This window comes from Procambarus clarkii, chromosome 4, assembly GCF_040958095.1.
Source record: "Procambarus clarkii isolate CNS0578487 chromosome 4, FALCON_Pclarkii_2.0, whole genome shotgun sequence".
Classification (NCBI taxonomy): domain Eukaryota; kingdom Metazoa; phylum Arthropoda; class Malacostraca; order Decapoda; family Cambaridae; genus Procambarus; species Procambarus clarkii.
Window position 1 is genome coordinate 46,747,768 of NC_091153.1, and position 12,762 is coordinate 46,760,529.

The 12,762-nt window shown below is 39.9% G+C and overlaps 1 protein-coding gene across 6 annotated transcripts in view; it reads right to left on the reverse strand.

Moving 5' to 3' along the window:
• Nucleotides 1–12,762, reverse strand: part of LOC123749572 (apolipoprotein D) — a 48,861-nt gene that overhangs the window by 22,345 nt on the left and 13,754 nt on the right. The gene's annotated exons all lie outside the window — the stretch shown is intronic.

Here is a 12,762-nt window from a genome sequence, read left to right on the forward strand (position 1 = left end):
GTTTACAATATTTGTCATGACCCGATAACTTTCCTCCAGAAAAACGTCTCACCTCGAGTGACCAACTGTGACCCTTAGCGCGAATAAGGTAAAATAAGACATTTTGGAGTGACCTCAGCTTGTAGTCTCTGTCACTATTGTCTAGTTCATCACCTGCATGTACTACGAACACTGGGGTGCTAGCACTAGTCCCTGTAGACTCCATTTACCCATTTACAAAATGTAGTCCCCCATTTTGCTGGGTAATTTCCACGCAGTTTAGTTCTATCAGATTCTCGACTCTCACTCAGGGATCCTTGGGTTTATTCCCATGCGGGACAAATAGTTGGCCAAATTTCCTTTCCCCTAATGGCTCTGTTCACCTAACGGTAAATGGTTACCAGGGAGTTGGACAACTGTTGTGGGTTGCCTCCTGCAGGTCAGTAGTTGACCTTGGGGGAGGGGGGGCCCGTCATCGATATAAGCATACATGCAGTATATATATATAAATACATATATCACTAAGAACATATGATCCGACCAGGATTCTAGCCCATGACGTAAAGGTTAACAAGTACTGTGTACGTTTGGGGGTGATCCTGGACGTCATGGGTTCGAATCCTAGTCGGGTCATATAGAATTCTTAGTTGTCTATGGCTTGCGTGTTCATGCAGCCTCTCACATATTTTGTACACAAAACGGAGGATTGAAGCTTTGCGGGAACCAAGTTGTGAATATAAAACCGTAAGTATGGCGTAAAATCAATTGCTATATAAAATCCAACCCATCTTCCCGTTTAGATAGTACCTTTTGTAGCTATGTGGTCCTTCGAACACACATTGCCGTAATGGACAATCAGATATTAGAATCTGGTACTATTCACTTTATAGAGTCCGGAAAAACGAAGCTAAAACCAAACTTAAATATTCCTAGGCCTAATTAGGACTATTAACTAGAACTAATATGTACTATATTAGGCCAATTATTAGGCATCAGATAGCGTGTGTTATCCCTAAGATGGTTAGGGTTTATTAGCAATATAAATACAGAACATTTTCCAGTTTGTCTAAATTCAATAGTACCAAATTCTACTTTCTAATTGTCCATTACGTCAATATATGTACGATGGTCCACATAGTTACTATAAGTACTATATAAAGAGGAGAGGACTAATATAATCCTGAACAAAGATTTTTCGCTTATTCAGTCTCCCTAAACTATTAGCCAAGTATTTACCCCAATAACAATATCTACACTCTAGCATTAATACATCATGACCAGGGTGATGACCCCTGCATACTGCAGCTTACATATCAATTTATTTCAATAACACACACGTAACGATCCCTTTGTCAGAGATGCAGTCGTATCGATTGTTGGGATTTTTTTGAGAAATTATCCCCACTGCGATTCCCAAATAGTCGGCGAGGTCTTCAATGACATGACCGATGTCAATATGATCTTTTTTCTGTTATTAATTATCTTTTTGGGGGGTTTCTCGTCATCAGGGAAAGTCGTTGATTATTCCAGTCCAACGAACAGCATAATTTTCTGCAAGACTGAGGACTTGAAGTGGGCCCCACGAGGCCCTGGAGTGGCGCCACGCGGCAATATTTGCAGGATATTTATACACATTTTCTGGTTCTCATTTCATGTCTTGTACAACTACCACACACTGGCTTCAACGGGCTTTTTAGTTTTAATTGCCAGATTTGGTTTGATTTTAGGCTTGAGACCTAACAATCTCTGGAGGTTGTGGCCACCACAATTGCTTCCTGGTCAACCAGAAAATATATTTTAGTCCTGAACTAAACTCTCTAAAGGGAATATATATACCAAAAAGCGTACCATGTCTTCCTGTATATATATGCCCCTGTCATTACTTGGATCAACAGCTAATCTTTAATATACCTTGCTTAACTCAAAAATTCATCTGGGAAGTTAGATATATAAATATAAATGAATATATAAATATATTCAGAAACATAAACACAGTATTAAACTAATATATAAAAATGATTTTAAGAAATCGTTAACAAAAAATCTGGAACATGAACGACTACGCCAATGGAGCGCGCGGTGGGAATATATATCACTGAGGACCAGTGGGCAGCGACGACCATTAATCACAGTGTTTGTGGCGTTTTCACGGGATCGCAAAACTGCGTCACGCGTCCATGGCCGATCACTGCCACCAACATTGACGTTTTCTCCTGTACCACTTGTGGCGGCTACACTGACGACTAGGCTGAGTAGGGGAGTGGCCTCGCCCACCAGGCCGGGGAGAGGGGGGGGGGGTGGTTGGCCATTCCAACTAGGCCGGGGGGGGGGGTTCTAGCAGATAACAGAATAGTTGCAATATTATTACCAGCAAACAACAACAGACCTTAACATCAATAACAATGAGTGCCACCTTATGAAACAACCATCGCACAGGTCCATAAAACAATTAGAGGTGTCAAGAACAAGGCGCTGAACAATGACAGAAGAAATAAAAGTAATGGTAAGGTCTTCTCACAGACATAACATTGGCTAAAACCCCACACTTGTGTATTTGTGAATGTTATGTAAAGATTTACGCCAAGTCTTTTGCACACTCGTGAGTGCTTTATCAAGGTCTGAGTATGTGGTGAGGACGAGACTTACGTCTTAACGACTAATGGGATGGAGTATTGTACTTGGTGAGATTGGAAATTTATATAATTTGCCATTTCATTCAAATGGATAGGGGGGGGGGGAGAGGAGATCACAACCTACCCACGACCGTCTCAAACCACGAGTTTTGGCGAGGCTAGCCAAAATCCCAAACTAACCAAATCTTGGTTAGATCAAGTTAATCATAGTTAAGTCAAAATCTTGGTTTATTATCTGGAATAGAGAAAAACGCTCATATATATATATATATATATATATATATTATATATTATATATATATATATATATATATATATATATATATATATATATATATATATATAGAAATAAACTGTGGCTATCCTGGCTTGATCTCGGTATCAAAGGGTGGTTTTGAATTTTGCTTCTTTATAACTTCTCTGTTGCTTCCTGATTCACTTTCTATTCTCTTCTAAATATCTTTTCCTCCTCCATTTCTAATTTTCACCATTCGCCCAAATTTTGTTATAAAGCATTACTTTCTCTCCACCAACCCCCCCCCCCCCCATGCACGGCCCTAAAAGTGCCTCCAACCCCCCTCCCTCAAATTCCGCACGTGGCTTCCTACCCAGTTCTTCCCACTCCTCAACCTCTCCCACCCGGGCGATTCCTCACCCATTCACCCCACGAGCCTTCCTCAGAGGGAAGGGTGGGGGAGGAGCAGGGAACCTCCAGCAAACGGGACTGTGGGAAACTTGGTTCTTCACTAAACGTGATAATACGTCCCTTCGACCCACGCTGCAAATCCCTCTTGACGAATTCTTGGGTAATCAGCGATTCCAATAGGCCTATTAATGCCTAGTATTGGAACCGGTATAAGTAGGATCTGGGTACATTTAAGACCGACTGAAATGTTTCCTAACACGGCACCACAATTTGAAAGTTACATAAATGTTATAATAAAAAAAAATATTTCAGCTTATCCTAAGCAAACAATTTGTTCTTGTTATAAAATCAATGTTAATATAATATCTACCAAGGTAAAATGTGTGGTGGTGACAGCCAGCAGTCGTGGCCAGCGAACTTGACATGTAGGAGTATGTCTGCAGCGAGATGATTAACTTGATGTTTACCAAAAGGAAGTTAATATGTTAATAAAGACAGTTCACTGCCAGCATCACTGTTTAGTCAATTTCTCGCCGTGTTAAAATCATTACTTGGTACTGCTGTAGCAAGACAAATGCAGCTCGTATAGAGTAATCGTTTGATCTTTAAACCTTGTTACATTTGGCTTTACATCCTGGGTGTAACCAGAACCTTGTTAGTTTTGCGTAACCGATGACAATATCAGGCTTCTAATATAGTTTGTTTGCTTTACAAGTAAATGCTACGTGTCTACTGCAGGTATAGGTGTACTTGGTTAGTGTCTTGACTTTCCCCGCGGAGAGTCAACCTGTGGTGTGATCTGGCTCTTTTTTAAGAAGGGAAATAAATCAAGATATGTTTAATATAGTAGTTTAGGAGGTATCAATGAATTGTGTAGATCACAACAATACTCCCCCCCCCAACCTAGATACGTTCAAATTCAAGTTAAATATATTTATTAAATACATTAATATATATTAATTTCTGTCTATTGGTTTAGTCCAATACATGGCAAAATATTTCCACATTTCTCATACCGTTTTCCAAGTTCACACAGTTATGATGGTTGCCATAGGTCTTCCATATTTCACATTTCTCATTAATACGTTTCTAACCCCTAACCTCTTCCAGTTCCATATCTTTCCTATCCTTAAATCCACATAAATAATTTGATTTGAACACAACCTTGTAAGCAACACCACGAACACACTGCAACAAAAGCAAGCATAACGATTATGAGCCGTGTGACGATACAGGGGCGTGGGAATATCGTAAATGAGATCCTCTTAGACAAGACATATGGGAGTGTGTGTTGAGAGTGGATTATGTAGATGGAGGAGAAGGGGAGACTTAAGTAGATGGACAGAGGGCATTGGTGAGAGGAAAGATCAGAAGGGGGACTATGAAGGAAAGACCTGTTGAGGTCTATGAAGGGAAGACCAAAGAAGTGGTTGGATGTTGGCTGGTATAAGCTGTACAATCCCTCGCTCCTTTAGTTAGTAATTTGTATTGAATTCTAGAATTGCTGCTAATACATATTTATCTATTATGGATTCCCGTAATTCAAAATGCATTTGAGTAAGTTTGCTATTGTTGTGATGATTTTTATTATACAAGTTTTGTGTAATATATAATTATAGGCAAATTATCTTTACAATAACTTTTTTTTTTACTAATCCAAGTATAGTAAAGTTGTATTTTTAAAGACTAGGTCTATGGCAAATAAATGTACAATGCTAAGGACAAATTCTGAATTATTACTTTATTTCTATTATTATATATTAAATTACTTATTTTTCACGGGAGTGCATAGCCATTATTTTAATACCTAAATGATTTCTAATTCCTCTTGTTTTAATTATCATTCGTTAATAAATAATTTCGTGAATTTTGTAAGCTAAACAATTTATATAACGTTATTTTATTATCGGTTGATAAGCACCAACAGTAGTTGTGATTCCTAATTATAACTAGCTGATATATGTACTGTTTTATTTACCAATTTTTATATATCAATTTTACGTATAAATCGTCTATGAAATCTTTGAAAACATTGATTTTCCTGCTAACTTTTAAGGTCTTGAAATTTTGATATTACTCAAGTAGATTAAATATTCTTTTATCAAGTATATATTCAGCCTCTTAGATGTTTTAATTAAGAGATCAAAGGGGTATAAAGTAATTAAAAGTGCTCCGTAGCCCCAGGGATTACTGCGGACTTACCTGCAAGCGTATTCGAGGCCCAACTCATTAATACAGATTTTCTCGTTTCATTTAACACGTTCAGTCACAAATTAAATTGAAGATAAAGGAATACCCGGATTAAGACATACAGCATTTTTAATACAACAAAAACATAACAGATCATTGTATACTATATCTTACTGAGTACATAGCAAAATAATATTTTTGCACTGCGGGAGCGGTATACCTGTTGACGACCTGGTAGTGACACCCTCTTATATAAAGTATATTTTGTTCATTAAGAACGTGCTTTTTGTAAAGAAAGAAAAAATAAGGAGATAGAACAAAGAAGCTGGATATACTCAGCGTCTCTTACACGAAGGGCGAAAATTTTCTTTAAATTCAAAAATAAATTGCTACTTTCAGAATTAGTTAATGACTGACTTTGCTGTTAATTGACTAATGAACGTTGGGTATTAGGTATAATTTGGAAACATATTACTGGTGATGCGCGCTTCCCCCCGCCCCCTGTCCTCCTCCGTGTGTCCGTTGCCCTTTCTCCAGTTCAAGTACAGTACGTCTATCAAGACAATAAAATATATCTCAAAGGGATAGAATAGTTTAGGCTATTTCTACTCCCCACTTCCCCTATCTTCCCTACCAGTATGCATCTTTAACAGGAATTAAAGTAATGACTAACGAAGTGCATTACAGATTAATCTAACTAGTTGACGAGGCCTAATAACACTAGATAACATTATCAAGCGAAAAAATGTAATATTGAATTGAAAAACCTTTATTCCTGATATGTCTGATCTGGTAACGGTGTTGGGCTTAATGCCTTATTTATATTACTCCTAAGCTGCATCACTTATGAACCCATCCCTGCCCTTGTGTGGCAGTGCACAATAGAAAGTTGTTTTCACATATTAAAACATTGATTGTAACCATGATATACATGTGCTTCAGTCTACAGTTTAGACCTATTGTCTTGTGTATTACCCTCTGTCCTGCGTGACAGTGAATACCAGCATAATCCTCACTTTAATACGACTTAATTGAAATATCAGATTAGGCAAAATTGTAATTAATTTTATCAATAAAGATGTTAATAATGTTAATAATATCATCCTCCGGTGGGTTAAGGCCACAAATGCTGACTGACTAATCAGCATAATTATTTAAACCCTAAATATTGCATATAATTACAGTAACCTCTCACTGCATATAACAGACTAGGTGCTATCATCAAAATATATATTCCCGTAACTCACTAATCAGGGCTTTAAGAATAAATATGTTAATACTGCTGCCCTGAGTAGATCAGAAGACAAGCACAGGAACAAGGAACCGGGTTTTCTGACTACAGGAATGGTAAGCTTGAAGGTTAAGAGAGAGAGGTGGTTATCTTGAGATGATTTCGGGGCTTTAATGTCCCCGCGGCCCGGTCCTCGACCAGGCTTCCACCCCCAGGAAGCAGCCCGTAGCAGCTGTCTAACTCCCAGGTACCTATTTACTCCTAGGTAACAGGGGCATCAGGGTGAAAAACATTTTGCCCATTTGTCTCCACCTCCACCGGGGATCGAACCCGGAACCTCAGGATTACGAATCCGAAGCGCTGTAGACCCAGCTGACAGGCGCCCACGTTTTCCTAATAGAGCGTCGCATTTTGCCACATACCCAAGCCAAAAATTGTCGTACTAGAAAATGTAAGCGGTTCGTGAAATTGACATTGTCCCGTTTTCTGTTTTGGGTGCTCTGGAAGGTTAGGATAAGGGCACTTTAGTACGACAGTTTCTTGACGTTGGGGAACCTCAGGTGGACGGGCTGGGTAATGAGGCCTTTAAACTTAGCTCTAAATATGTAATGATCAAATTCATAAAAATGCATAACTCCTAAAAGCACTTGCATGATAAAATAATTTTGATTCATTATTTAGAAGCAAATAGAAACTCAAAAAATCTTCATCCTTCCCTGCGCACAAATTCTAATTTAATGATTAGTCGACGAGGCGAGAGAAAACGGCCAATGAAGCAAATTAGAATCTCACTTTGAGGCTTGTGATTGGTCCTTGACACTAATGACATTATTACCGCTCCTGTCTTCATTGTAGAGGAGGAGGAGGGGGTGACGGGGGGAGATAGCTGTGATGAAGTTGGGAGATATGAGAGAAGTCAGAGGATGGTAGTAGAGGGGAGGAATGGCGAGACCAAGTGAGCGGTAATCTAGACACAACCATGGATGACGATCTAATAATAGAAGAGACGGTGTTTAATGAGGAACAACAGTGAGGAGAGAGGTTTTAGAGAAGTTGTTTATGAGGAGAAGGGAGGAGGAGAAAGGCCAGGAAGTCTCTGCTGCTCGCTCTGGTAAACACACCCCTTTCCCTTCATCCTATTTATTTTTTACACGAGTCTACCTCTCATTTCAGGCAGATTGATATGAAATATTTAATTGCATCAGTAGCTCATATAAGGTTGGTTTTAAGAGGTTTTCTTGTATTTAGGTGATAAGGTATAAATGGGGCTGTAATTATGATGATTGGTCATGGGTTTTGAACATTTTCACAGGGCACCACATCCCCTCTTCCACCGTCCACCATCCATATCCTGCCTCCGTACTAAATTACTAGCCATACCGAATACTACCACCGCTGTTTACCATCATGTGAGGGGCACCACGCCCCCCTTACAGCTAATCACGCTCATCGAGGACTACTTGAATCATTATTATTCTGTGACACGAGTGTGGGGATGAAGGTCAGTCTCTGGTCGAGAGGACACGAGTGGCCGACATGAGGACCTACAGGTCTGGGACCCTGCCACACACCCCCTGTCTCCCCACACACCCGTCTCCCCCCCACACACCCCCCGTCTCCCCCACACACCCCCGTCTCCCCCACACACCCGTGTCTCCCCCCCCCCCCCACTGTCAAGCACGCAGACTACCAATAACAAAAACACGCTCAACCACACAGACCTGAACATACACCACACGATTCTACAGTTGATGGACAGTTGAGAGGCGGGATCAAAGAACCGAAGCTCAACCCTCGCAAGCACAAATAGGTGAGTACACCAAGACAGGAAGAAGCGCGCGCACAAAAGAACGCATTTGCGGGAAGAACACGTGAACTATACCTATCTTTTATAGGTTTCTTTCCCTAAATTCTCCTCCATGTATCTCCTCCTCTCTCCACTATTCTTTCCTATCTCTCATATTTAAATTCTTTCCATTTTTACTATTCTCATCGCTACTGTCTTTCCCATTTTGCTATTCTTCTTTCCATATCATTTTTTCTTTTTCATCACCTACGGTTCTACCAATAATTCATCTATAATACTAAAACATTCAACATTAATATCCTTGGAGCTATCAGACTGTTGGCTTGGACAACCTGTCCTCTTAAAAAGAACGTCGCTTTTGGCCGTTTACCCGTATGGCCGAATTTGGACGTAATTTGAAAATAAAAAATAAAATGAAAATAAATTTGGGATTTTTTTTTTCAACAACAGTAAGTTAAGGGTCCTCTGATAGGTTAGGTGGGCAGGAAATTTTCATAAAGTTTCAAAACGTTATGAAAAACATGAATTTAAAGTGTCCTCTTATAACCTCTGCGCGTACGCCGGACGACTCAAATAGAAAACGGAACAGAACGTCACTTTTGTGAGTTGATTTCATTTCAAATTACGTCCAAATTTGGCCATAGTGCGCATACCAGCCAAAAGTGACGTTCTTTTTAAGAGGACGGGTTGGGTGGAGTGTGCAGGTTTGCGCTCTACGCAAATCATAAAATCAAGCCGCTCACGGGACCTGCCTCAAACCCTCAACTTTGTTTGAATGTTCAAATCGCAGTTTTATTTGTTGGCTAATTCTAATTATTAATCATAGGCTACTACTAATATTACTCATAAATCTACTATTACTTCCAGGTCTACCACCATTAACGATGAGGAAACAATGACGAATATCCATGAGATTATTTCAACGATAACACAGAAAATCGAATTTTCCCACACCACTGGACGTTCAATACACAAAAAGTGTGGTCATACGCTCGCAGTACTTTCCACAATGGCGTAATGTCCCACACTCAAGGGACCGGCCCATGTTTCTGCGTGGTTTTCTGTTATTTGTGGTCTGCAGCTGCTTGTTATGGCCACAGAATATGGAAAACAATCCGAGGGAGAACAAGGGCAAAAAATAGGGAGAGGGCGAAAAAGAAAAACACGTGTAGTGGACAGAAGAGTATCGTTGGGAGAGGACAATTATCAAGGATATAGAGCAGAATAGCTAAGCTCTCCCCCCACCCCAAACCACACGGCAAAAAACATCAATATGATAATATGGTTAATGTCTTTGTGACTCGGAAATGTGCCTCATTTGACACATTTTATATTATTTCATATATATATACATATTATATATAATGGGGTTACCACCACTGGTTGCGTTTGTAAGGACTCTCAACCTCGAAGAAGACGATATGTAGCATCCAGGGGAGCCTTGTGGGACACCCTCGTATACTCACACATTGTCTTCCACCACACCACTATATATATTGTGAATTTTGTCATTAAAAATTCATTGCACAAAATGGGTTACAACACTGGTTTTATTTATATATATATATATATATATATTATATATATATATATATATATATTTATATATATTATATATATATATATATATATATATATAAATATCCATGTATATGGATTTTATTTTGTTCTCCGTTTGTCACTTTCGTTGGACGTTTGCCGTTTTTGTTGTGCATTTTGGATTTTATTTTTTTGTGTTGGGCGTTGACCCACCAACAAAAAAATTCCAACTCTTCCAAAACAAAAATATACATTTCTTATCTTTAAATTCCGAATCGTTGTGCCCAGCATGGGAGACTACACAGGAATGTTATCTATCGACCTTCTGTGCTCTCTGAAATACTTTTTTGCGCTACGGCTCACAGGATGAGCATCTGGCGCGCAATAATCAGCAAATCTGGGCACCGAGAATATGTTCTCACCAATTAAAATGATTAAAAGTTAAAATTAACTTAGGAATCTGGAAAATATAAAATTATGAATACTTAATGATTGTGTTAGTAAAATCTATATAATTACGATCTAAATTCCCTTCATTCAGGCAGGTGTTTTCGTTTAATACCTTCGTAAAACACGTGCACAAGCGACTGTTTGTCAGTGCCGAGGCCCCTAGTCACCTCCCGTATGGATGATGAATAAAAAATAACACCGCAAATAGAACACATTTGTTCTCCATAATGACGTGGATAACTCCCTGCGGACCCGTCGGGGGGCAGGTCGCTCACCTCGCCAGGGCTGCGTAATACGTGATAACTCGGAATTAACACAGAGTCGAGAAGGAACTCTGATTAGAAAACTTCCGTCGAATCGTACCCGAGACGGTCGTTCCCCTCCTGGAGTGAGAGAGGCCCTGGCAGTTTTCTGTGAATATGGGTGTCGAGCGAAAAATTTATAGGGAGAGAGAAAATGAACTTCCTCTTGTGAAAGGGAAGGTGAGCTCCGTTTTCTGTTCCTTTGAGTAGTAAGGATAATAGAAAACGATATTTTCCAGTGATAACTTAAAAAAATATGTCACTGAAAACACGTGTAATGAGAAAATCTTTGGAGCAGAATGGAATCGATCCTGTCGTCCTGCTCCAAATATTTTCCCTCTCACAGCAGTTGTCTAACTCCAGGGATTTCTGTTCCGGCCGGTGATCGAACCCAGGATCTTCAATTGTTAGTCGAAAGTGTAGTCAGTGTACATTCACGCTTCTCGCTGTACACACACTCAAAATCACCTCAATACTGACATTTCTGGTTAGGTAAAACCACCGAATTTTTGACGGTTTGACAATCTATAGAGCGGACTACTCAACAGTGGACCTTCTCTCAAGCGTATCTGAAGCTTATAATTTGAAATTGTAATTTTTGTATAAGCTTTACAAATACAGCTTAGGAAGCATTTATTTATGGAATAAGCCGAGATAAATACACCACTACTGCTCAAAGTTCGTTCAGCAGTTCTCATGCTGCGTCAACTATCAATGTTGAACTGGTGGTGTGGGCGTGGTGAAGATGCCCATCCTGTGGGCATGGGTGGGTGGGGGGGGGGGGGCAAGGATGATCATCCTGTGAGCCGGGTAGGGGTAAGGATGCCCATCCTTACATTTCCTTCATGATCTGATTGTTGCTGCTAGAGGAGGGGGGCTAGTTTATTGTGCACTCCATACTCGTTCTGTGAGCGGTGGCGCAAAAAGGATTACAGAGGGCACAAAAGGTCTTTATCACTTCATGAACCTCTCAATCTTTTTTTCACATGTTACAGCCCCGCTCCTGTGCCAGGTAAGTCCACTACGGGCTCACCATAGCCCGTGCTACTTTGAATATTTTGTTCCCAGTAGCTGAATATAAAACAACTCAATCTTTTCCCTCCGTCTCCTCCCTTGTCTCCCAATCATTGTCTCTGCGCGCGGTTTTCCCGCTAAACGATTAAATTATCCATCTAACTGGATCTGGCAGCTCATTCGTAGAGTTTCCGGCTAGTAAATATGATCGAATAAAACATGCGCAAAGTAAAAAAAATCGATCTACTTAAACCATGATTGGCGGATCATATCCCGTAACGACCCAACTGTGACTTCATGATGGAAACAATTCCTCACGGGTGGAAACACTGGCGAGGACTGAGGTGGTCACGAGAGACTTATGAAGTTGATAATAAATACGGATTAGTAATACAAGATAAAGAGAAGAGACGAGAAATAACGGAAGGAAGGAATAACAGAAGTCGGAAAATGTTGATAAGGTTCGGTTTGGATTAAGGTAGTGAGGACAGGAACCCTATTAGGCATATCAAGGTTCCAATAGGCTACCGGACCTATTTACTACTATATTGTTTGTTACTAGATTGCTAGTTTTACCCGAAACGCTATGCGTACTAGTGACTTTAGGTATTACATGTACTATCTCTAAATCCATCATTATGTAACTCAATGGATGTACCTTTACCTAAATAAAGAATCTTTATCTGATGAACAGATTCATCAGGCTAGAGAAAACGGAGCCCAAATATTTCTGGCCTGCCGGGGTAACTAAAGCCTTGACCTCTCGACAGAGTGTTCCTAAATCACAGTATTCCTGCAGAAATCGCTTTACAAAAAGTAGAATAAATCACATTTACACCAGACCTGCAACTATCTGTTACTCTACCCATGTTCGCTAGGCTACCATACACTGCCAAGCACCGGGTCGGACGCGGCCTCAAGAGGAAGACAAAAAGCCCGCGAAATACATATAGAAACAAGACTTAGAAACT